Below are 26098 nucleotides of genomic sequence, written 5' to 3'. Positions count from 1 at the left end.
CAACGTGGGAACATTGCAAGCTGGACAGAATGAACAACACCTAAAACAAGTGTCCCTCGGGGCAAAAGACTTGTCATAACTGAATAGCCGAACACTCACCCAAATCGTACCTGGGCCACTGCTTACCTCAGCAGCCACAGCCAACATAGAGTCCTCTAGCTCAGAAACCATGCCTTAGAGAGAAATGAGGCCCAGACTAAGAACAAGAAGGTGGAGACATGGATTGACTCCTGACGTGTTTGTAGGTGCTTCTGTGTCAGTACAGCTCAGTTTAGAACCTGCTATGGCAGAGTATCAACATTATCAGACATTTAAGGAGCATGAGACAATGTATCTGACATTAGCAATTGTTTAGGGAGGTTTAACTTAGCACATTCAGCCAGTGGGTAAACAAGCTAAGGAGATCTGCCAACTTCTTATTATTGTCTACTTATTGGCCATGATTAATATTTACAGTTGTTGATTATTAAAAGTCGAGGTAAGACAAAGTGGTGGGTGGCTAATCCTCTCCACAAAGTGCTTTAAATATTAAATAATCTTGTCATCAAGCAAGTCTGTTATGTAAAATTATAGCAACAGGGAGAGACAGGAAGAGAGGAGAGATAGTAAAAAGACTAGAGAGAAAGAAATAACAAGAATTTTTTGTTTGTTTTAGTTTGATTTGGGTTTTTTTTTTCATGACAGAGTCTATGTAGCCCTGTTATCCTGGAACTCACTACGTAGATCAGGCTGGCTTCAAACTCACTGAGATCCACCTGCCTCCATCTCCCAAGTGCTGGGATTAAAGGCGTGGGCCGCTATGTACCCAAGAATGTTAATAGCAGTTATTTATGGCTGGTAAGAGGACACACATGATCACTTTTATACCCTACTTTATGGTATTTTCTGTACCCCAAGTTTCCTGAAATCATGCTGTGTTGTAAGGATCACGTGTGTTATTATAGAGGTCACGAGTGTTGCACATTCTCAGATGAATCAGCATGAGCCTCATTTCCATGACAGCCAACAAAATGTTGACCTTACCATTATAATATCTTAGCTTCTTCTGGTTAATAATCATCATCTCTTAGAGGGGAAATCACAGAATTCTGGGTCTCTCCACTGAGATGAATTTCCTTTCCCTTCCTTATCTCAAGATAGCAGCCAATGTAGGGGCAGCAGTATCTGCATGTCTTGGCCATGAGTAGCAGTGTCAAGCTGCCTTTGAGGTGGAAGGGAGGGCCCTGGCTCACCTGGCTCTCACTGAGGCCTCCAGTTCTCAGTGAAAAAGTCACCCGATCGCTGGTCTTGAATTCTATCTTGCAGGTGTGTTATGTGGTCACTTAGGTAATATCCTGGTGAGCTCACCAGCCAGCACCCCAGCAGGCAGTGGGATCCCATGGCACATACTTCTGGAAATACTTCATATCTCGCACAACCCTAACTAGTGGTGGCGTCTCCATCATCTTTTGTCTATGCACCAGACACATCAGACACGACGTTGACCCAAACATCTCTGAAAGATTTGAAGACCCCAGGGAAGAGGGATACTAGCCACCATTTCTTGGGTTTTCTCTCCTTCCTTACATGTGGAGTGTTGACTTTGATGGGCAGGTGAGGAAACACCATAGTTGACATGTGCCCCTGATCTACCTTTTCTCTCCCCATTTCCAAATCTCAGAACATCTGCTCTCCATCCTGTGGGGCAAGGAGCATCTCTGTCGCGTCTTCATTTCCCTCTTCTGTGTTGATTCATCAGTGATGATTCAGTTTCTCTGAGCTTTGATTCTTCATATACAAAACCCTTAGCCTTGGGGTTTTAAGAACATACTCTCTTTGGGAAATCTGGCTCTTGAGTCTGTTGTCTGGCTGTAAGGTTTTAAGTTGACTTCAGAACTCAAAACAAGACAAGAAACACCTTCGATTAATACTACCTCCCTGACAGGCTTACTTCTGCTTCTTGCCCTGGCCTCTTGGCCAAAGGGCCACAAAGAAGGAAAAGGTTGAGCTGTTGGGAAAGAAATGCTTCTTAGGAGAGACTGAAAACACTACCCCATTGCTTTATTAAATGGATGTAAATACGGATAACGCACAAGAAGCATTGCTTTATCTCGGTCACATTAGAGAACATGCTTTAAAATCCCAGTACCTGACCCCATCCCAGTGAGCGGCACATTCACGAAAAGCAACGTGGAATGTGGTTCAGCGGTGTATCCCTGCAAGGCTCACTGAAAGGAAACCAGTGTTCGGGAATGGGTACTCCTGGGCAATGGGCCTCTGTACCATTCACCGTTAAGGTCAACACTCAGAAAAGCTTGTCCTGGACCATGGCTTGCATCTGGAGAGTGGGCAGCTATGAGCGCAGAGCTACTGTGTCATTTGAGGCTTCAGAGGCAGTCAGAGGAAGATAGGCCCACTCCTCCCCCATGAAGAATGACTCAGTAGAGCCCTTGCTTTGTGAGGAGAGCTCTTCTCAGAGGATTATTCTTGGGACAGGAGACACTTGGAGAACTTTGAACCTTCTCCTGGGTCTGTAACCCTCCCTCTCTGTGAGTTTCAGTATTAGTGACTTCCCTGCATCTTTCCACTATGCCTCAGCCTGCAAGGTGTTTAGACCACCATGGCTTCCTGAGACAGGCTCCCCAAGACTCTCTCGACTGATCCTGAAAGGTTCTGCTTCTATAAATGTATGGGTCAACAAAGTCTAGACCAGTACAGGAAAAGCATAGAAAATTGGCTTATCCCTGAAACCTGTGACACAGTCCATGTTCCTGGAAAATGACTGCATCTTTGCTAGGTCTTCCGAGAGTTCCCAGAAACACTTCAACAACTCAGTAACATAAACCAACACTCCCAGGTGAGCTCTGGGCAGCAGTGTTAACCCTGAGGCTACCAGTTTCACTGGGCAAGCACATACCTGTTTGTGGAGAGGGAGCTGGGCTAACAGATGAGGACTAGGTGATCGGGCGAGGGGTAGACTGCTTGTATAGGCCACTTGACACTCATGAGGCTGCCTTGTGCTGCACAGGCCCAGACGTCACAGTAATCCCCATCTGAAAACACCCCCTTTCTAGCCCTGTGATCACAGGTGGCCAGCTGGCAGGTCTAGGATGCTCGATTTAATAAGAACAATCCCAGGGTAGTGGGTCAGCTGCATGGCCCCTCCCAAACACATATATGCAATAGCATCTTATTTCTGCTATTTGAGAGTGGTGGGTGGTTTCCAAATTATCTGAAGGTCTCTGCAAAAAATAAAAAAGTTAGTTTGAAAGGTTCAGATGGGAGAGGGAAACTGTGGGGGGAGGGGGCAGCTCTCCCCAAAGCCTCCAGAGGGACAATGACCAGGCAGTCCGGTCTATGCTCAATTTAAACACAATTTTGTATTAAATGTTTTACTCTTCTTATTGCTTGAGTTTGAGGTTTCTGAGACAGGTCTCATGTAGCCCTGGATGTCCTGTAACTTGCTGTGTAGCCAAGGATGACTCTAAATGTCTGATCCTCCTGCCTCTACCAACAAAGAACATAGTCACAAACTACCACACCTGTCTCAGGGAGCCTCTTTTTACACACCTGGCAAAAATATAGCTTGAGGCTGAATCCAAAAAGAATGTGTGTGTGTATAATATAATATAATATACTATATATATTATACACACATACAGAGAGAGAGAGAGAGAGAGAGAGAGAGAGAGAGAGAGAGAGAGAGAGAAAGAGATATGCATGCATGCTCAGGGTATAATCTGGGAACAGAAAGAGAACTACGTGATAAAACACAGCAGTGTCTGACACAATGCTCAACCTCTTCCTCACTCAAGACACAGAGGTGGGGTGTGATAGCCCCAGGGCACAGTCCCAGTGAGTAAGCAAACCTCCGGAAGGCAAGTCTACCCAGAGCCAAATGGCTGTGTGATGATGGCCAGAATTCACACTAGGATCTGAGTTTTAGCTACTCAGTATCTACAGAGATGCCAGTGTGGCTGATACCATATGAAAAGGACAGCTACCAACTGAAGGCAAGATGCTTAAGGTGATGAAGTGCCCTGATATGGAGAGGAGGCAGACACAGGGGCCAGAGCATCCCTTTTCTCCTGTCTATCAGTCACACTCAACATGCTGGACTTCCTGCTACCCTGCCTCCAACCAACCCTCTTACCACCTTGTTTATTTTTCTTGTAGAACCTTCCCCATACTAGTCTCTTCCGTTGATTTAAAAAAAAAAAAAAGACTTGGATTCTGTGCCTGTTGCCCACAGTTACCCCAAACTCAGCAGTGTGCTGACTGTTGCTGACTCACCAGCCTTTCGGGAGTGTCCTCAGGAGCCTGCAGGCTGGGAAAATCCTTTGTCTATTTATCTTCCGGTTATATTCCGGCTCCTCTCCCTGCCTTATACTCCCAGCCCTCCCCATCCGCCCACCCAGGGTAATGAAGGTTCTCGCAGAGTGTTTGATAACTCAAAGGCTCAGGGATGTTTTAATCAGCCGTTCTTCTTTGTCGGTTTCTGATGGATTTTTTATGTTCTCTCCACTCAGGAGGTTAGCTTAGTTCCGGGCCTTTTTTTGGAAATGAGCACTCTGCAGGAACGCTTGAGGTCTTTGTCTACAAGTGAAATAGCGATCAGGAGATGACACTGGACTGGGGCGCTTGGCTGGGGGAATATTGGGGATTAAAGCAGGTAGAAGAACTGCTGGGGTGTGGAGCAGGAAGGTCCAGTGAAGAACAGGACCTCTCCAAGGAAAGTTGGAAAGAAAAGATTTCTCCATGTTTTAAATGCTTTGTATTTCCAAACAGCAACAGGGCACCGTCTCCCACCTCACCTCCACCCTTACTCTTCCACAGACTTAGCCTTTCTTTATCATAAGCTGGAATATAACGCATCTCCCCTTGCTGATGATTATGGGATATCTCTGATAACTGATTACCGGACAGTCCAGAGATCAAGGGTGAGGGTCACAGGACTGATCCTGAAATACAATTCACCTCCCCTCACTCTTAAATTGTTTTCTTGGGTGGTTTCCCATAGCATGAAAGGTCTAACATACCATCATGGTTCTGAAACTGGAGTAAAGAGACCAGTCTGCCTCACAGCCAGTGCCCCACACTGCTTTCTAGCCCTGAACCAGTTGTTCTGGGCTTAGGGCCTCAGAAACAGCTTCAGTTTTTAATTCTTCTCTATCATGTCCGAAACACAGAACCCACTGCATCCCCTAGACTCCCTCAGCTCTCTCTTCCAAACGTCTCTCCCACCCTCCTTACAGTTCCATGCAGCCAATGAGATGCTGGGTGCTTGCAGAGTGGTTTTTATACTTCTCGCCCTGCTCAGCCCACCAGAAACACCTCTAACGGGAATCACTCAGCCAACAGCCTATCAGTCTGAGCACGGTGGTTTCTGACTATGATCCTAGCTCTCAGGAGATGGAGACAAGAGGCTCACCAGTCTATGGTCATCCTTGGCTACTGGGTGAGTCCCAGAGCAGGCTCAGCTACAAAGTGTGACACTGTCAAGAAGAAACAAAACAAAAGCAAAAACAAAAACTAACAAAACAGCTGGACTTGGTGTTACAAGTCTGTAACACTAGAATTTAAGAGGCTGAGGCAGGAAGATGTTGAATCCAAGGCCAGCCTGGGCTACATCATAAGTTGCATGGTTGGGTTCAAAAAAATTAAGTAGAGGTGTGGGGTAGGAGGCTTACTGGATGTGTTGGTGAACGCACCTTTAATCCCAGTGTTTGGAAGGCAGAGGCAGGTGGATGTCTGTAACACTGAGGTCAGTCTGGTCTAGATAGTTCCAGGACAACCAGAGCTACACAGTGAGGCCTAGTCTTGGATGTTTTGCTTGTTTGTTTATTGTTGTTGTTTAATGAAATGGAGGTGAGGCTGGGGGTGTAACTCAGTTGGTAGGGAGCTTGCTTGGCACGCAAGAAGCCCTGAGTTCTAATAGAAAAGGGAGTGGTAGCTGGTGTGTTACAAAACTTTTCCTGGAGATCCTATCTACTCATTCAAGATAGGGGACCCAGGACAGATCAAAGTATGGACACCTCCAAGTCCAACCTGGTGAACCAATGAGTTTTATTGGGGTTACCTACAACTGCATCACCAAAGCCCATCCCAGCACAGTGGCAGCTCACAAAAGCTCAGAACCTTCAACATACACTACACCGCCTGCAGGCAATTCAGCAGGTTAGAAAGTATCCTTTCCAAGTGACTCTAGTCTTACACCTCTTCCAGGGAACTCAGCTGGTGTCTGCTTCTTCCAGGCAGCTAGTTTGATCTCATTCTTGTCTGCAGCTTTATTGCTTAACTCTGGGAGGGAGAGGCCTAGAGAATACAGTCAGTTTCAGGAACTTCCTGAATCTGTCTTGAATTATCTCACTGCTTAGAGAGTTTCCCTGGAGAAAAAATGAATGTTTTAACCTAGGAGGGAAATGTAGCACAAGAGTGTCCTGTGCCTGTAATTCCAGTGCTTTGGTCAAGGCAGGAGGATCAGAAATTCAACGTCACCCTCAGCTACACTGCAAGTTTGAGGTCAGCCTGGGCTACTAGAGACCTTATTTCAAGAAAAGAAAGAAACTAGAGTGCAAAACCTTCGGCAATTAAAGATTTTCAGAGATTGGAAGATTTCCTGGTAGACACTACCCACATCATTGTAAGTTTCACTTCAATTGGGCAGACAATGTACCCATCAAGGTAACACACAAGGCAAGGCAATTTGCAAGCCTCATTGCTTTTAAAATTGCATTTAAATTTATATCATGTAGTAGCTGGAGAGGTGGCTCACTGGTTAAGAGCACTGGCTGATCTTCCAGAGGTCCTGTGCTCAATTCCCAGCAACCACATGGTGGCTCACAACCATCTGTAATGGGATCTGGTGCCCTTTTCTGGTGTATCTGAAGACAGCGACAGTGTCCTCATATACATAAAATAATTAAATAAATCATTAAAAAAAGATATTATGTAGACTGGGGTATCTTTATACCATGGCCCCAAACCAGCAAAGAGCAAAGGGTATTTCTACCAAGGCACTGGGAATCTGAAAGGACAGCTACAGCTATGTGGAAAGTGAGGATTTTTTTTTCAGCCATACAAAGCAGAATCTGGGCTGAACATACATGTGCGCGCACGCGTGCACACACACACACACACACACACACACACACACACACACACACACCACTGTTTCCCTGCCTGAGTGTCTACACAAAATCAAAAGGACCAGGAAATTTTTTTCCTGAAATACTGTGAAAATCAGAGGTGGGAAAAGGAGTGCAAACCACAGAAATAGCTTTAAAGATTCTAGGACAAGGCATGCTTGATGTTAGGACTGGATGCAAAAGAAATCAGAGCTGAGAGGACACGGAAACTGCTGTGACGCTGACCCTACCTGCCAGCTGCCAGGTGTTTTCCAGCCACTACCTGCCAGGCAGTTTTTCCGGAAATCATTAAAACACCCTCACTAACATCAGTTCTTCATTGCCTGTCGGGCCCACCACCCCTTTGCTCCCCTTTTAGGGAACAGGAGGACATTATGCCTCTGCCCTTGCATTCTCCCTGGCCTCCATAATGTCCACATCAATGGTTCAGCAAGACTATGGCAGACGCATGATCACTTCTTAGTTGCTTCTCCATCAAAGTCCTGCCTTCCTCTCTCCTCCCTGATCCATTACCCAGTTGGGAATAGGAGCTCTGCCCTTCCTTTCCATTTCTTCTGGGACCCCAAAGATAATGCTAGAATTGCTGACCGGTTTGAGGGACAGCTCAGCCTTGCACTATATCATAGATGTGCAGGGTCCTAAGTTTTGAAATAGAAAGAGAAGTGGAGAAATGGTTAGTGCTCTGTCCTAGAATCAGCGAATAGGTAGGTGGCTTACAGAAACCTGTAACTTTAAGGGATCTGACACCTGACACACACACACATACACACACATACACACACACACATACACACACATATACAAATACACACACACAAACACACACACATATACAAACACACACACATACACACACATACACAAACACACACACATACACATACACACACACAAACACACACACATACACATACACACACACACATACACATACACACATACACACACATACACAAACACACACACATACACATACACACACACAAACACACACACACACACAAACACACACACACATACACAAACACACACACACATACACAAACACACACATACACAAACACACACACATACACAAACACACACACATACACATACACACACACAAACACACACACATACACAAACACACACACATACACATACACACACACAAACACACACACATACACATACACACACATACACAAACACACACACAAGAGAGAGAGAGAGAGAGAGAGAGAGAGAGAGAGAGAGAGAGAGCTTTTAAAAACATAAATAACAGGAAAGAGATCAAATCCAAAGCGAAGGCTGCAGATCTGATGTTCAGGGCATGGCTCGGGTTTTCAGATTCTGACTCTTCTCTTGTCTCACCGACAGAGGAATGCCAAGCAAATGTGAAGTTAACTGTTACTGTGCAATGCAAAGCACAAAGCCAGCTGACAACATGGGCACATGTACCGGTTTGTGCCTGTTTTCCCTGTGTCTGTGTTTGAAACCTCTCCCCTTACTCTCAAGATACCTGCCTTGGATGGCAAATTACGTGTTGCTTCTTTGGAGTTCAGACACAAGCTTCTTTGGGTTTGGGTTTGCTGTTGTTTTTTTGAAACAGCGTCTCCTGTAGCTCAGGCTGGTCATGAATTTGAGTGCAGCCAAGGCAGGCAGGCCTTGGGCTCCTGACTTTCCTACATCTGCCTCCTAAGTGCAAGCACGACAGGTGTACACCCCACCACTCAGCTTGCACAAGATTGTTTAAAGAAGGTGATCCAGATTAGAAATAAGCAGACACTTGATTTTCATTCACAAAAGAGACCTTTCTGAACTCCAGAGGCTTAAATCCACAGCTGCTAGCATCGGTGAGGAAGGAGACTTGGGAAGAGAGGCAGGTCATGCCAGGTGTGTGAGTGGCATGGGACCGAAAGTGAAAGAGGAAAGGATGGCTGGTAGGCAAAGCAGGCTTTGCTAGTCACACACACTAGTCACCACGTTAGGGAAAGGCTGGAACAGTTCCTGGGTTGTGGCCCGGTGAGTATCTCAAGGCCGAACCATACAGCCCTTCATTCCTTAGGAATAGTTGTATACTGAGGGAAGCCTGAAAAAGTCCCCTCTTCATAACAAACCCTGAACCCTGAGAGTGCCCCCCTCTAGGAGTCACAAGATAGGGTACATAGACACCAGGAGCATCTGTGATGGGGGCCATCTTTTGTTCATGTTAAGTGAAATAAGCTAGGCTCAGAAAGACAAATTCTGCATGTTGTTGTCTCATATGCAGGATTTAGAGAAAGAGAGTGTGTGTGTGTGTCTGTGTGTGTGCACGCACGTGTGTGTGAGTGCCAGTGCCATAAAACTAGAAAAGGGACCGTGAGATGGGATGAACATATCTTAGGAGGAGAAGATGCTGAAAAAAGGGAGAGGATAATGAAACCCATGTGATATGGCTGCCAAAGATGCCTAGTAAGGGAAGAACAAGAAACTTGGTAGAGATAGTAGAAGACCACCATGAAATGCATTTAAGGCCAGACACCAGACTCAGGGATGAATGTCTGTAATCCCAACACTCCAGTGGTGAGATGGGAAATGAGGACAGAGGAATCCTCCAGAAGCTCACAGCCCAACTCAGAGTGCACAGTGCAAGAGGAAAGAAAAGAGGACCAACAGAGGTTGTTCTCTGACCTCCATACACAGACTGAGGCATTTCTATACCTTCACATACACCTTGTATACTCATACATACACCAGCATAAATAAATGTTAAAAAAGAACAAAGCATTATAACCTATATATGAAAGTATGATAATGAAACACATCATTTGTTTGCTAACCTAAATTAATTCAAAAAGTAATTAAAAGTAGGAACGCAGAAACAATGAAGGTATAAATGAATGGATGAAAGAGAAAATACTTTTCTACAGAGGTGCACATGGACTGAGCTGACAGTGTAACGGGTGCTCGCAGCCTCTTGTTTTCCTTACTTGACAGGCTGCCCTCTAGTTCCCACTCAGCGTGGATGGTTTTGTTTGTTTGTTCTAGCTAAGATCTTCAGACAAGATATCCACAGTAAACTACCATAGATGTGACCAAGACGACCAGGAACAAGCAGAAGTTTGGTGTCAGGAAGAAGACAGAGATGGATTCCAGACTCACTTTCTCGTTTTTATTCAGTCCTCCTGGGATGAGCAATGTGACCAGCTGCCTCCTACACTAGCCGTGCCTTCAGGACATGCGGGTGGTGCCCTCCACCTATGAGCCGTGTCCCTTTTATATGCAACTATATTATTTAATTATAATTATTTTTTTAATTTGAGGGAGGTGCACACGTGCTATATAGCCTATGAGGTCAGAGAACAACCTGCTGGGATAGGTTCTTTCTCCCACGTGGATCCCAGAATCAAACTGAGGTGCTGTCAGGCTTGGCAGCTGATGACCAGCCCCCCACACACAGAGATCTCTCTCTCTCTCTCTCTCTCTCTCTCTCTCACACACACACACACACACACGGTTTCTCCTGGGAGCAGCCATGAACCCAACCTCTCACCCATACTGGCTGACATCACATTTCCCCACATTTACAGAGATGCGTTTCCTCTCTACGGTTTAAGAATATATCTACATTCTTAAGACAAAGGGTTATCGGGCTCATTTGAAAAGCCTGTGGTTGAGCTGTCAGAAAGTGAGTGTGTGCCCTGTACTAGCCAGATCGCCAGATCCAGGAAGCAGTTCCCCAAACAAACAAAAACCAAAAAGCTTAGTGGAATAGCAAACAGCAGAAAACCCTGGACTGTGTTAGCTGCCTGAGCAGATAGATGCACATCAGCCTGCCCTCATTTGCATGGAGGGAAATATCCTGGAAATGCATGGTCAGCATCTTACCTTAGCCCAGGGAGGCTCCCTCCACAATGGAGAGCCCACGTTGCTGAATTCTATTATTTCCACTGCTGCTGCTCTCTTCAGGGTACTAAATAAACTCGTCCCTTTCCCAACTCTGATCTAAACAGTAAATTCTTTCACTGACCCGGGAAGTTCGACACAGACTTGGCAATTCAGCTTTTTTTTTTTTTCCTTCCCTGCTGCAATTCTTAGAAAAACAAAACAAAACAAAACCCTGATGAGCCTCAGCCTAGAAGAGAGCTTGCCTGGGGTCCTCACTCCTGCTCTAACTGCCAAGTCTCTTTGTGTTTCCATTTATTTCTTCCCTATAAACAAGAACAATACTTAGGTGCTACTGTGGACATGGGCCAGTTTGTGAGCTGAACTAACCAGGGCTATTGGGCTTGACAGTAATTATAGCCCTCGGTTACTTCTGCAGGGACTCACCCACCATGGGTCACTTTTTTTTTTTTTAATAAAAAGGAGAAGATTGTATCTGCCCTCCAGGGATGGGTTGTCTGGAAACATGTCCACATTGTGGGGTAGGGGTTATTTAATTCTAGCCCATGTTCTGAAAAAAAGACTCCTTATCCTCCAACCTCCCCACCCCAACCCCTACCCCATACACAATAGAATCCCAAGTTCCTGATCTCCATTTCCTGGAGGCAGGTGGAAGCTGGCCAAGGAGAGTCACAGGGGCCAGAGCACCTGGGAGGCTGGCCAGGGACCTGCCCACAACATCCAGGGTTTGCCCCTCTTACCTGTTGCCACAGGCTTCCCACTAAGCCGCATTGTCTGTCTTTTCATTTCTAGTTCCCTCAGCCTCTGTGGCAACCCTCCACCCTGAGAGAAACTGAAGCATGGGTGAGTCTGCACATTGCCCCCTGCTGACTCACCTGCGGGCTTGTGCTTAGTCAGCACCCATCCCAGCACTCAGGGCGCTATCTGTCTGTCCCTCATGTGGCATTTCTCCCTACCACATCCACTGGGTCAACTCCTTTCAAGGTAGCTCTAGCTTCACTGCCCACGAGCCCATGGCTCGAATGCCCCTACAAAAGTGCAGAAACTGAAATTACCCTCAGGCCAGGTAAAGAACTCTTCAGGCAGCCACATGGAGCAGTGTCTCCACCCAGCATCCTTAGAAACCCGGTCTCTAGAAGGAGAAAGCAGGGATCTGGATGCTCCCTTGTGTCTCCCACGAACCTTTGCATGCCCTAGAATCAAGGAATTGGTTTAGATTGTCCCCCACTTAAGAACTACATTCCAACCCAGAGCCTACTAAAAGTAGCAACCAGGGAGGAGGCCGCTTCCAGGACCATGCCAACTCCGTGACACTCGATGTTTGCAAGTTAGGCATGTCCATACCCTGCTCTTGATTCCTCCTCATGTGCGTCTATGACCCTCAATACCAGCATTGCACGGGAAAGACTATACAAACAAAGATATAATTAGAAAAAAATGCATGGGTGTCATCAAGCCAAGCTGAGAAGGAGCAAGGCCCTGAGTGTGGCTCTGACCCACCCAGGGTCACTAGATTTAACAAATGTGCAGCCCAGATGCCCACGTAAAAATTAGCCTCAGATATACAATTGTTTTTATGCACACGCACAGTTTGGGACATAATTACTGTAAGAATCGTTTATGGCTTCATCTGTCTGCTGTGTGGTAGCCCTGACTTTGAGAGTAGGCAAGACGATACTGACCAGAAAGCTCAGGAAAGCCACCAGGTTGTAAAGAAAGACAGGAAAAAGGATAAGTTAAAGAGACACTTACACTACAGGCTAATGAGATAATGCACCCCAAGGAATTAAAATTCCACCCAGGAGTCTCATGCTAGGGGAAGGAGGAACTTGCCTCTCAGGAGGAGATTTCATACAGTTTCACAACTGGTCGGACAACAATGGGCAAAACCACACCTTACCTGTTTAACCGTCTGTTTTCTGGGCCTCTATTTAAACCTGAGCTTCACATCAGGAAGATGGTCTTGGTTGAGGGGGTTGTGTGATCAGCAGCCTGTTTGCTCCACCTGTAGCCACACTGAATTCTATTCTATCCTCTGTTTCTATTACTTGTCTCTTTCATTGGCACATTGGTGACAAATGGCTGAGCCTCTCTTATTAGGGGTACAAGACTCCAGGCTTTGATCCTAAATATTCTAATAACAGGGTGAATCCTGAAGCCAAAGGCACCCCTGTTCCCCCCAAGGTCTGGTTTTTAGGGGTGATGGAACTCTAAGAAGCATGGCCTCTTAACCCACAGTGGCCTTTGGGACACAACGCAGGGTCTTCCCAGTTGATTTGTCATAGATGAGGATTGACTGGCTGCCTCACATCTGAGACAGCACAATGTTTGAAAGGAGACATTACGTATCTGGATTAGATTAAGAGCAGGGTTTGAGCCCCTGCCGGGTGTGCTGCCTGCTGCTGGAGGCCCATGAGGAGCCCACTCAAACCACCTCACTTTCCCAACAGGGTCACTCCAGGCATGGTAGATACCCCACCATCGCTGCCACTGGACACCTGTGTTGTGACATCATAAGAAACTTCTCTAACCACTTCCTAGCCTCACAGGCACTGGAAATCAGGGGATCTGCTGAGCTGAATGCAAGGAGGCCCTCAACAGGGGTGGTGTGGGCCTGTCCAGCTGAAGCCCCTAGAGGGCTGTTAGGGACAGTATGCCTTAGACTTACACAGACATACTCTGATATCTCTTAGCAAACACAGCCCTGCTAAACTCCCTTCCCTCAGATGTAAAATCATGAGAGACTGGTACCACGGGTGTTGAAGCTTTCCTGAGAAATAGAAACCAAGATGTCCAGAGAAACAGAGGACCTTGGTGGGCGGGGCTTCAGCTGTCAGCATTAGTGTTCTCATCTCAGTCCGCATGTTGGAAACATGGGCATGCTACAGGAATTGAGAAAAGTGCCACAGCGAGAGAGGGAGGGAGCTGGAGTTAGGGTCCGCTTCCAAGCCACACGAAGTTTGATGAACGTGGGCCCTCTCTGGCTAAAAGAGTGTCTTCTTGTTTCCCCCTTTTAAACCAGAAACAGACACACTCGTTCCATTTTGACTGTGACCCTATACATTCCAAACCAGAGGCATCCCCAGACACAGCAGCTGGTCACACCTGCTCTGAAGTGGCTGAGAGTGGAGGAGACTGGATACTACCTGAAGGCCTTACAGGAGCAGCCATATCCAAAGGAAACCACACAGGTTCCATTTCACCACACTTTCAGACAGCACTGCCCCAACCTTCTCCTTAACCTGCATTCTCAGACAGACAGACAGACAGACAGACCAGGTCCCCTGCCCTTCTATCTGTGGCCCAGTTTAGGCTGCACTCCAGCCCTCAGAGCGTTGCTGGGGTTGTCCCACTGGCCCTCTATGCCCTGCCCTTCCTTTCTTGTGTAATAGTCTCTCAACCATTGTTTATATGGAGGGCAGGGCAGCAAGGTGCTGACATCTGGAGCCCAGTATCTCAAGCCCCAACTCTACTATTAAACAAGTTTGTAAACATGGTCAAGTTAATCAGCTTCCCTTGGTGCTCTTATATGTAAAATGGAGCCATAGACTCCTCAGAAGGTTATGGTAAGGACCGAATTAAATAACATGTCAAGCACTTAGCAGAGGGGTCTGAAAATAATAGACAGTGGCCTATCATCTACCTATCTACTACATACCTACCAGCCATATATGCATGCATCATCTAGCATCTGTCTGCTTACTCTCCTACCTATACATCTATCTATCTATCACCTATCTACCTACCTCCTAATCTATTCACCCATCTATCATCTCTCCATCCACCAACTGTGTGTGTGTGTGTGTGTGTGTGTGTGTGTGTGTGTGTGTGTGTGTATAACCATCTAAAACAACCAGGTCTTAGTCTGTGATAATTACAACATAAGGACTGATGAGAGCAAAGAGAGTCAGTCAGTCCAGCCAGTCAGTCAGACAGACAGACAGACAGACAGACAGACCCAGTGATGCCAAGTACAATTTATTAAGAATTTGATGTTTGAAGTATGGTCCTGGAAGGCGAGACCAATTGATCAAGTCCTATAAAGTACCTGGGGCAAAAGTGACTTTATCCAAGCTGAAGCAGACCTGGTTTCTCTTAGAAGAATATGGAGGATGTCAGGCACCTTGCTGGTACCAATGTCACCAGAGACTGGATTGTTAAGTTCCTTGTCCACTTCATGGTTTTTGTTTGTTTTGTTTTGTTTTGTTTTGTTTTTCATTTACAGTATGCTTGGAAATACGTGGGGAAAATGATCAGGGTACTCAGTTGGGGGCTGTCAAGGGTGAAGATGGTATGGTCATACCAAGCTGTGGGACTAAAACCCACAATATCTCTCTTCCCCTGCTGTAAAATCCTGTGACCCAGGCACCCTGCTGGGGTGTGGAGACTCTGGGATAGCCTAACATAGCCAGGGTCCTTGGGACACAGGCAGGGTCTTCCCGCTTGATGTGCACAGATGCAGATTAAGTAACTGCATCACATCTGAGACAGCAAAATGTTTGAAAGGCAGCACCGCAGTGTCTGGAGTTAGAGGCTCCAGCTGATTCAAGCCAAGAGCTTCCTCACAGAAGATGACAGGTTTATTCACCGTTCCTCCCTCCCCAGCTGAGTGGTTTTTAGGGAAGATGTCTAGAAAGACCAAAAGGGCTTCAGACAGCAGAGCAAATGCTGTCTTACATCTGCATCAGGACGTAAGGGCCAAACAGGAGACGAGAAGAAGCAAATGACTAGCTTTCTAAGGGTGGATTTCAAGTGCCTACAAGCCAGAGGAAGGGTTGTGTGCAGAAGCGGGGACTTCCCCATGAGCAGGAAGTCCTAATGGATCTTATAGCAAGCTGATCTCCATGTAGCCCGAGGAAAGGGATTCTGGGAGGATGGAAGGAAGAGTTACATAAGCACCATTCAAGGAAAAGCTGTATGTGGTTTATACCGTGTCAGGCCCCTGGTGTGCTGTGTGGCAGCTTTGACTGGTCTGGGTGTCCTTACACATGTTGTTGGTCTCAAACATCAGCTTGATTGAGAGATGCCTAGGACTGGAGGAAGAAAAGGACCTATGAGATCGTTTCCAAAGACAGCTGACATATGGGATGGTGAGTAGGCAGAAAGGACCTTGAATGGAATCAATACCTTAAAACAGGCCAGCTGCCTGGATGAAGTGGAATGGGGGTCCCAACTGTGAAATGACTCAGCAGATAAAGAACTCACTACCAGGCATAATGATCAGAGTTTGAGTTCCAGAGTCCACGTGGTGGGAAGAGAGAACAATGCCCTGCAAGTTGTCCTTCTCCTCCCACACCAGCAACGCTCCAGGGAGATTGTAGGCTTTGGGGCACTGGGTTAAGTCTGTTCAAAATGGCCAATTTCCTGGGTAGGAACCTGGTTCTCTATCATTCTAGCATGCAGATAGCCACTGTTGGACTATCCAGTTCTTATCATGTGAGCCAATTCAAGAAAAGTCCTTTTATAACACACACACACACACACACACACACACACACACACACACACACACACACTTGGTTCTCTTCCGTTAAAGAACCCTGTCTTGTTTTCCCATAAGGGAGCTGCAGCCCAGAGGCCTGGTAACCTGCCAAGGAGAACCATGCTTCATAGGTGGCAGTGTCAATATTGTCACCCAGAGCTGCTTGTCCCCCCAGCCACCAGCCCATCTCAGCCCCTTCTCAGCTTCAGGTAGCTTTGGGAAGATATTAAATTTTTTCATGACTCCAGCCTACAATAGATAGAAGGCTTGTCCCAAAGATCTCTCGACCTCCGGGTTTCTGTTAAGCATCCATGTGAAGCTGTGTGTCCTTAGCACCTGGGCCTGGTCGTGTTTCACCTCACAGAAATCACAGCTACCCAGAGTGCAGCACAAAGTAAAGGGCTTTGGATGAATAAATGAAAAATGACAACTGTCAGTATGCGCATAGCCAGTGATATCGATCAACTTGACAGGATCTAAAATCACCTAGGAGACAAGGCTTTGGATAGACCCATGAGAAATGACGTAGATTAGGTTAGTCTCTGGCTGACCCTGTGAGGGATCGTATTAATGAGCTTGCTTGAGATGGGAAGACTCACCTTAAATGTGGGCAGTCATGCCACATACCACACCATGGGGTCTTGGACTGAATAAAATGAGAAAGCAAGCTGAGCACCACCCTTCATCTTTCTCTGCTTCCCCACCACAGACGCAACCTGACCAGTTGCCTCATACTCCTTCCCCAGCCCTTCCCTGCCACACTGGAACACACCCCCTCCAACTTGAGCCAAAATAACCACCTCGTTTCTTTTTTATAGTTCATTTACTTATCTGCATTGGTGTTTTGCCCGAAGGTTTATCTGTGTGAGGGGTCAGACCCTGGAGTTACAGGAGGCTGTGTGGGATCTGGGAATTGAACCCAGGTCCTCTGGAAGAGCAGACAGTGCTCTTAACCATCTCTCCAACCCCTCCACTTCATTTCTTGAGCTGCTTTTGCCAGGAGTTTTGCCACAAGACACAAACCTTCCTCCTTGTTCTGCTGCTAATATCAGCCTTTCCTGCTGCACTGTGTCCTTGAGGCAACTTCCCTGTAAGTAATTGCTGTTTTCCAAATTATAATAGCAAGGCTGAGGCAGAAGGATTACTGCAAGTTCAAGAACAGCTTCGGCTAAGTGGTGAGCACCAGGCTAGCCACATATAATAATAAAAAATAAATAAAATTAATAGATGAAGATCAGGCATAGTGATAGAATCCTATCAACTCGGTACTAAGGAGGCTGAGGCGTTAGTGGTCACCGTGGGCTACAAAATGATACTCTCTCAAAACAAAACCAAGTAAAACAAAACCACAGATGGAGGATAAGTCTATTAAGAGGCTGTTTTTCAAAAATCAAGACAAAAACGTACTCTCCCACCCTGCCAGTGATAATTATTACATTCATCATTTCCCTCAACAAAAACCCATCACAGGGGCTGGAGAGATGGCTCAGTGGTTAAGAGCACTGACTGTTCTTCCAGAGGTCCTGAGTTCAATTCCCAGCAACCACATGGTGGCTCACAACCATCTGTAATGAGATCCGATGCCCTCTTCTGGTGTGTCTGAAGACAGCTACAGTGCACTTATATATAAAATAAGTAAATAAATCTTAAAAAAAAAAATCCTGTCACAGGTTTTGAAACCCAATTTAAGTAGTACTTTGTAGTCAGTTGTGGACAAATGAGTTTTTCATTCAGCACATACATTTGGTTGAAGTTTTCTTTCCGAATTACCTTGGTAGCACTGACTTGCTGAAATACTTCTCATTTAATCTTTTTATTGAGACAGGGTCTCCGGTAACCCAAGATGGTCTACAAACTCATTAAGTAGGAAAGGATGACCCTGAACTTCTGATCCTTCTGTCTCCACCTCTTAAGTGCTGGGTTACATGCCCAGTAACCTTAGAAATGGAACCCAGGGGTTCCTGCATTTAGGCAAGCACTGGACCATCTGACTGTTGAACGATTATATTGTTAAAGATTGAGGCATTTTTCTCTGCAGGAAACACCTTCCTGCCTGCAGGTTTTTTCTGAGAATAGATTACTTTTGGGGGGACAAATTCCTAAGGGAAATAATGGGAACATCTGAAGCAATGTATATAGGAAGGGCTCTAAAGAGGAGTCCTTCATGAAATTATCAGTGACTTCTTTTTCAATGTTTTGTTTATTTTTATCCAATGTGCATTCATGTTTGTTTATGTGAAGGTGTCAGATCCCTAGGGAATGGAGTTAAACAGCTATGAGCTACCATGTGGGTGCTGGGAATTGAACCAAGATCCTCTAGAAAAGCAGCCAGTGCTCTTAACCATTGAATCTCTCCAATCCATACAGTAAAATTTAAGTATACATTGTCATTGATTGTTGGAGAAAATGCTGTTATTGTCACGGAAGCATTAGATTTTAGGAATGTTATAAGAAGGAAGTAAAAGGGACTGGAGAGGTGGCTCAATGGCTAAGAGCACTGACTGCTCTTCCAGAGGTCCTGAGTTCAAATCCCAGCAACCACATGGTGGCTCACAACCCTCTGTAACGAGGACTGATGCCCTCATCTGGTGTGTCTGAAGACAGCTACAGTGTACTTATAATAAATAAATAAATAAATAAATAAATAAATAAATAAATAAACCTTTAAAAAAAGAAGGAAGTAAAAATCACGCACATTTCACCCATTTAAAGGTGGTCAGCGACGCATGCGTTTTATTTCCTTTCCACTCAGTTTTAATTTGAGTAAGTAATGGAAGGTTTTTGTCTGTTAGTTTTAGTACACGTGTGAATCAAAGCAATTTTGATGATACTCTAAATAAATTAGAGATCGTCTTTTCTTTGCATGTAGCAGCTAAGTGTTTCCATTTCATAAATACTGGATCAAGAAGAACTTGATTTCCTTTGAGTAGACACAGTGTCTGTCTGTTTCCCATTATCTTTTTTGAAGACACTTAAACAGACTCCAAACTTTTGCTTTTAAAAAGGGTTGCCAGGAGCAAAATGGAAAGTCACGGCTTAAAACACAATTTGTGCTTTGAATAAACAGAAATAAAACTCTTTTTTTAGTTTTTGGAGACAGGGTTTCTCCACGTATCGATGGCTGTCCTGGAGGCTGATCTGTAGTGGACCAGGTTGGCCCCGAATCCAGAGATGCTCCTGCCTCTACCTCCCTAGTGCTGGGATGAAAGGTGTGCGCCACCACCTCTGGTTGGTTGCTTGAATTTTTGGACACGAGAAGAAACCCAGAAACAGAGTCTTAGCCAGGAGACCTGGCAACTGGCTCACTCCTTGAGAAAGCTTTGATCTGTCACACAGCCTAGATCAAAGCTTCTTAAACTGCAGGTTGTGACCCATACTCACATAGGACAGCAATGTGTTGAGGGGGGGAATGGCAACACTAAAAGATTTCTAACATAAAATAGACAAAAAATAGTTATAAAGTGTATGAGTCAAAGGGTTCTGGGGGCACCTCCCACGGTCAACTCTGCAGCCTTGGTTCTGGACACACAGCATGCACACTTTGCAGGGAGCAGGCTGTCATCCCAGACAGGGCCAGTGAAGGCTGCCAGAAGCAGCTCTGCTCCATTGTGAGGTCATTCTATGCTAGGATTGCACTGTTTGGCTGAGCACACAAAGTTTTCTCCTTTTAAAGTATAATGGTTTTGATTACTGAAAACAAAGACTTAATATTTTCCTGCCATCATCCCTCAGCATGTAAGTATCAGATTAATATAACCTTTGGTTGTATTTTGTGAGAGAAACAAATACATCCATCTCGTTAACATGTAAACAATTTAATAGGACCTTGGTAAAAGGCCATCAAAAGTCTCAAATTAGACGGTGTAGGCCCTGATACAACAGGCCTCCTGGCTATTTCCTTACACCTGCCTGCACCCTGTAAACAGATTTCCCAATACACTCCACTAATCTCTCTTAAATCGCCACCTGCTAGCTGCCCCACCTGGACTCACAAGTTCTTCCTGAGGCAGCTGGGGTGTGCAGAGCAGGGTTGGGGTGCTTCCCCAAAGGAGCCCATCAAAACAGGCGGTGCTGCTTCCTATGTATGGAGAGGGAAAGGAAGAACAGCTTCCTATGCTGAGAAGCAAAACCACCACCAAACAGACAACCAAAACACCCTGTGGTGAGGGGCAGGGAGGCAGAAAGCCAAAAGGACAAATATTAGAAGAAAAAGAAAGAAGGATGGCTGAATGAGGGATGGATTTTAAAAACAATAATAATTAAAGCAATCAACCAAACTCCAGGCTTGGGAAAAGCAGTTAGAGGCCACTGTGGGTAGTCACAGAGCAAGTGCTGACTTCTGCATGACTCCTTTACTCACTGAAGTCAGAGGATGAATGATGCTGGTGTTGGGGTTGTAGCAGCAACAGAAGAGCAGCATCCTTCAGTCCAGGAAAAAGAAAGCTGTTACTATTTCTTTAGAAATAAGGGTTATTAGGAGAAAGGATTTCAAAACTATCATCAGGCCTCAAGGTGCCAGAGTGTACACACACCCATACACCCATGCACATACATACACACACACACATACATGCATGAACATACATGCACACACACACACACACACACACACACACACACACACACACACAGGTCATACCTGACAGAAACTTTAAAGGGAAGGCAAGGCTTGTTTTTAAAATCTAGAGAGGAACTTTATTGGAATAAGAGATAGGAAGACAGAGAGATGGCCTTGAGAGGGATGAGGATGAGGCCAGAAGAGCCTCTTCAGAGAAAATCCAAGAGTAAAATCCCGAGAACAAAGGAAATATTTGACCTTTATGGACCTGGGAGGTTGGGGGCAGGGCAGGGGGCAGGGAGGGAGGCAGGGGTTACATGTTTCACATTATGTGATTTAGTTCAACATAGCCTGCAAAACGAAGAACACGGAAAAGTCGGGCAATATAAGACTGCTTCCTAACTGTCCTAGAGAGAGAGAGACAGAGAGAGAGAGACAGAGACAGGAACACACACACACACACACACACACAGAGAGAGAGAGAGAGAGAGAGAGAGAGAGAGAGAGAGAGAGAGAGACAGAGAGACAGAGAGACAGAGAGACAGAGAGACAGACAGAGACAGAGAAATATATAAAGAGAGAGACAGAGACAGAAAGATAGAGCTGCAGAAAGTGTGGCCTGACCTCTTCACTGTGGGATAACGCCTTTTAATAGTGACCATGGTCTTAAACAGCAGGCCAGTGTTCTAACAGGTAGGAGGAGGAAAGCCAGCTGCCCCCATAGCCTTCCCGAAACTCATAGCTCATAGCTTGATATGAAAAAGTGGTCTGGGAAGAGTGGGGGAAAGGGACAGGATGGGAACAGAATGGAGTAGAGTGGGACACATCGGGTGTCTTTGGAACATCTTGACCTTTCACTTTGCATAGTCTTCTTTTCAGGGCTTTCTTTTGGCCTTGTCAGGTATGGTCTGGCTTCCCACTGCAGCCAGGCAGTTACCACTGAGACTGGGCTCGCTTGAGGCTAGGACCTGAGACCCCCAGGCTGGAGCTGGAGCTCTGCACAAGAGCCTCCTTACCTCACCCCCAGGGGTACAGGGCCTCCAACTCCTGGCCAGGCCCTAGCAGAGCCATCCAGTCTTTCAGGAAAGATTCAAAGTGTCAGTTCATAGTTTCTAGATTGATAAATTATTTCTCAGCCAGAGAAATGAGCCAATTCAAACCAGATTAGATTATATTAAATGCAGGTTTATTGGGAAACTGCCCTAGGGCAAGTGAGTTCACTGGCCCCAAAGGAGGAGGCCAGGGAAGGGAGAGACAGCAATGAGGGAAGAGAGAAAGAAAGAATAGGTGCACAGAGAGTGAAGGAGGAGAGAGAGGGAAAGAGAGAAGGAGGGGAGAAAAGAGAGAGGGTGGGAGGAAGGAAGGGAGAAAGAGAGGAGGGAGAGGGGGAGAGAGACAGCATGCACAAGGAGACCAAAATGTCTGAATCACATAGAAAAGTGTCTAAGGGGGAAGGGCAGCCATCAGCCCCTGGGCTGGAAAATGCAGGGTTGGGGCAGAGTATGCCAGTAAGGACTGAGGGATGCTGGGAGAACCTGGAGGCCAGGTCTTGCTGTGGTATATAAAATACCCTGAAAACAAACACAGATGTCACCTTATCTGTCAGGATTCATCTTCGGTGACAGAACCTTTATACTCACCAGAACTCTCAGAAGAAAGATGAAGCGAGAGCACCATGGAAACACCACCAGTGGACATAAACTCCTACTCAGCCACCATGCCGGGGATAGAAGGAAGCATAGGCTCAGAAGGCCAGTCAGTCTCCAGGGCCTGAAATAGGCAGCTTCCTTGATTGACAGCTCAAGGCCTTTGAGTGCTGAGGACCCACAGGCTAAACTAACAGACTCAGAGGCCCCACACACAGCAGCCAGGACTTGTGACAGCAGCTGGCCTTGGTGGTGACAGGTGGTGGCCAGCATTTCAGTTCTTACAAAACTGGGTGTGGAGATCCTATCTTCCGACAGCAGCTAGAGTTAACAGTGCTTGGTTCTTGGGTATCAGGACTGTCAGCTCTTAAGGGGTAGCAAGAGAACAAAGGCACACGAACACAGAAACAGCTATGGTTGAGTGGCCCAAGCTCTCGGATAGAGAAACCACAGGGCCTGGGAAGCTAAGCATGCTTTTTATATACGGTTGAAGAGAGAGGTGGGATAATTGCATACAGCAGAATAAGGAGGTGGGGTTATTAAATACAGATAAACAAAGTGTCAGAGTTTGGGGTATACCACTAGATCAAGAAGACAGCTAATCTCAGTAGGAACAGTCCCTGTAGGGAAGCCCTATCTTTAGGCCATAAATATCTGGGGGTAGTATGCTATAGTGGACAGTTTTGGGGTTTCTTTTTGTTTTTGCCCACACTATTAACATTTACACAAGAACCCTTGAGAAGGCTTTGCTATTTTCCAATGGGTCTGAGGCTGGGACCCTTGACGTGGCTGTGCCTATGTTAGCCACACACATTCACTCTGGGCTTCCTCAGCTCCCCCACAATGAGCTTTGGCTCCTCACAGCCTTCTACATTTCTCAGTCATAGCTCCCCACTTCCTCTTGGCTGCTTCTGCTGGTCTTCCTTATCTCAGCAGCCTATCCCACCCTCACCCTACCTGTTTCTGCCTCCAGTCACTTTCGAGAACACCTCAGAACCCTTTCACCTCTACCACCGCTGTCTCCTTTGTGTTAGCAGCTCAGCCAGCTCTACCTGAGATAAAGATCTCGAGCAGGCAAGAAAAGACCATTCAGGAGAAGCCTCTTATTGGCTTCAGCTATTCAGAGGCAAGGGGTGGGTTAATCCCAAAGACTCAAGGAATAAGACAACCAACCCAAATCATTGTGGCCAGGTTAATTAAACCAAGAAATTAATTAAAGATAGCTCTTTATTCATGCACATGGACTGTCTCTCCCTAAGGCAGGGTTCAAGAGGTTAGCATTGGGTGTGAGGAAGATGGGGTTTTTATAGCTCAGGATAGGGGGTTTCCAAATGGGGGACTTGGGGGCAAAATAGGCAGGGTTACAGAAGTAGAACATAATGAAGTAGTCATGACAAACTTTTGAAGCGAAGGGTTGCAAAATGGTTATATTAGCTTCTTAAAACAAAGCCATCGCTGTCATTTCCTGAAACAGGCAGTACAGAGCATTTATAGATAAGCTTAAAGTTGAGGCATAGCCCAATCCTTGAGAAACAAAAGTTTGATCATTAAACAGGAATGAACCTAGTCTGTCGTTATTATAAGATGACTTTAAGCCCGAGATGGAGGCAGGCTAGTTCAGTAATGGTACAGTTGTTTCAGAAAGTGAGTTGAACACCTGGGAAGGTGAGGTGGCATGCAAATAAAGGCTTGAATTTGGACCAATCACAGCACAGCTTCTACTTCCACCAATCATCAGCTTCTTGCTGAGTTAATGAGAAGCTACTCCCCCTCCCATCTTCATTTATAGTTTTTTCTCATTTGTGGAACCTAAATATACATATACTTATACACATACACAAACACATACACACAAACATACACATACACAAACACATATACATACACATACACATGCACAAACACATACACATACACATACACACAAACATACACATACACATACACATACACATACACATACACATACACATACATATACACATATACATGCAGAACGGAGAGGGAAATCCAAGGGGAGGGAGGGAAGAAAAAAGAGGATAGTGGGGGAATGTTTTTTCTCACTGCAGTATGTGCTTGACATGAAAACAGTCCTCCTGGGTCCCCTACAGTGTTTGACCCCTGCTGAAGCCCTGCAGATGCATGTAGAAGCCTTTGGTTCCTAACAAAGGAACGCCCTGGCCCTGAAGCCACACACCTGGGTGGTACACCTGGGTGATAATCGGTTCCTGTCTTTTGTTCCTCTTTCCTTGGTTCCTGAGGGCTTAAGCTGGTTTTCCCACTGTGCTTCCTGAATTTTCCACCTGGTGTACTTAGGGTATATATTCGGTGAATAAAGCAAAAGATTTGGCATTCTCCCAACATGAATGACCCGAGTATGCGTTTTTTCTTAAACCTGCAGGCTTACACCCGGCTTTCGATACCACATCAGTGTGGGCACCGACAAGACTATTTTAGGGTAAAGGAACCAGGAAGAACCTGGGAAGACGGACAAGAGAGAAGAATATGAGCAAGACAGAATGATGTTTGCATATGTAAGTGTGATGGTTTGGTAGGCAAAACTGCCTGCTGCTGAGTCTGACAACCTGAGTTAAAGGAACACTTTTAACCCCAGCACTTGGGAGGCAGAGGCTAGTGGATCTCTGCAATTTTAAGGCCAACCTGGTCTACAAAGAGAGTTCCAGGATAGCCAGTGCTGTTATACAGATAAACTGTCTCAACAAAACAAGACAAAAACGAAAAAACAGAAATAAACAAACCAAAAACCACCACCACCACCACCACCAACAACAACAACAACAACAAAAAAAGCAAAAACTAAGTTTGAAATACTGCCCCAGCCCTAGGAAGCTTTTGAAGAGATAACAGTTGAACCCTTGCTAGAGGCAGCTAGGCTAGCTATCACCACACCTGCCCCCTGACAAATTCTGCTAAGCTATGCCCAACACCCAAACTATACTTATAGCCAAGCTTCCCTAAAAGTCACACGACCGATAAGCTTTAAAACAAACAGGGTATAAGACATAAAAATAGACCTATTTATAGTTTTTGTTGAGAAAAATATTTAAGGGACAGAGGGGAAAGAAAGTAAGACCTAGGCCTAGGTTGTATTGCCCAGAATTGTCAGTGCTGCAAAGAGTGGGGTCACCACACTTTGGCTCCACAGCAGGACACAAAGCCAGTGTGCATGAGACAGCACAGAGGCTTCTCAGAGAAATGCATCCAAGCCATCTAAAGACATAGACTGTGGTTCACTAATTCTGCCGGATAGGAGGGCATTTCCGACTAAGGCAGCCTTGTCTGTGTCTATCCCCACTGCCCTCAGCCCCACCCTTCCTAGTCTCCAGGAGGAAGTCCCACCACCTCAGCTTACCATCTTCTCCTATCCCTGATCACTCTGCTGCCAGGTGCCTTC

At 45.9% G+C, this 26098-nt stretch overlaps 1 long non-coding RNA gene across 1 annotated transcript; it reads right to left on the bottom strand.

The window, feature by feature from the left end:
- Positions 1 to 1749: 1749 nt before the first annotated feature.
- LOC134480117 (uncharacterized) lies at positions 1750 to 14317 on the bottom strand. The gene is made up of 2 exons (XR_010054314.1): positions 12898 to 14317; positions 1750 to 12190 (listed from the first exon to the last, which is right to left on the bottom strand). It is a non-coding gene; the product is annotated as an uncharacterized LOC134480117 (long non-coding RNA).
- Positions 14318 to 26098: the final 11781 nt, after the last annotated feature.

This window comes from Rattus norvegicus, chromosome 8, assembly GCF_036323735.1.
Source record: "Rattus norvegicus strain BN/NHsdMcwi chromosome 8, GRCr8, whole genome shotgun sequence".
Lineage (NCBI taxonomy): Eukaryota > Metazoa > Chordata > Mammalia > Rodentia > Muridae > Rattus > Rattus norvegicus.
This window is presented reverse-complemented; position numbering and strand designations above follow the sequence as displayed.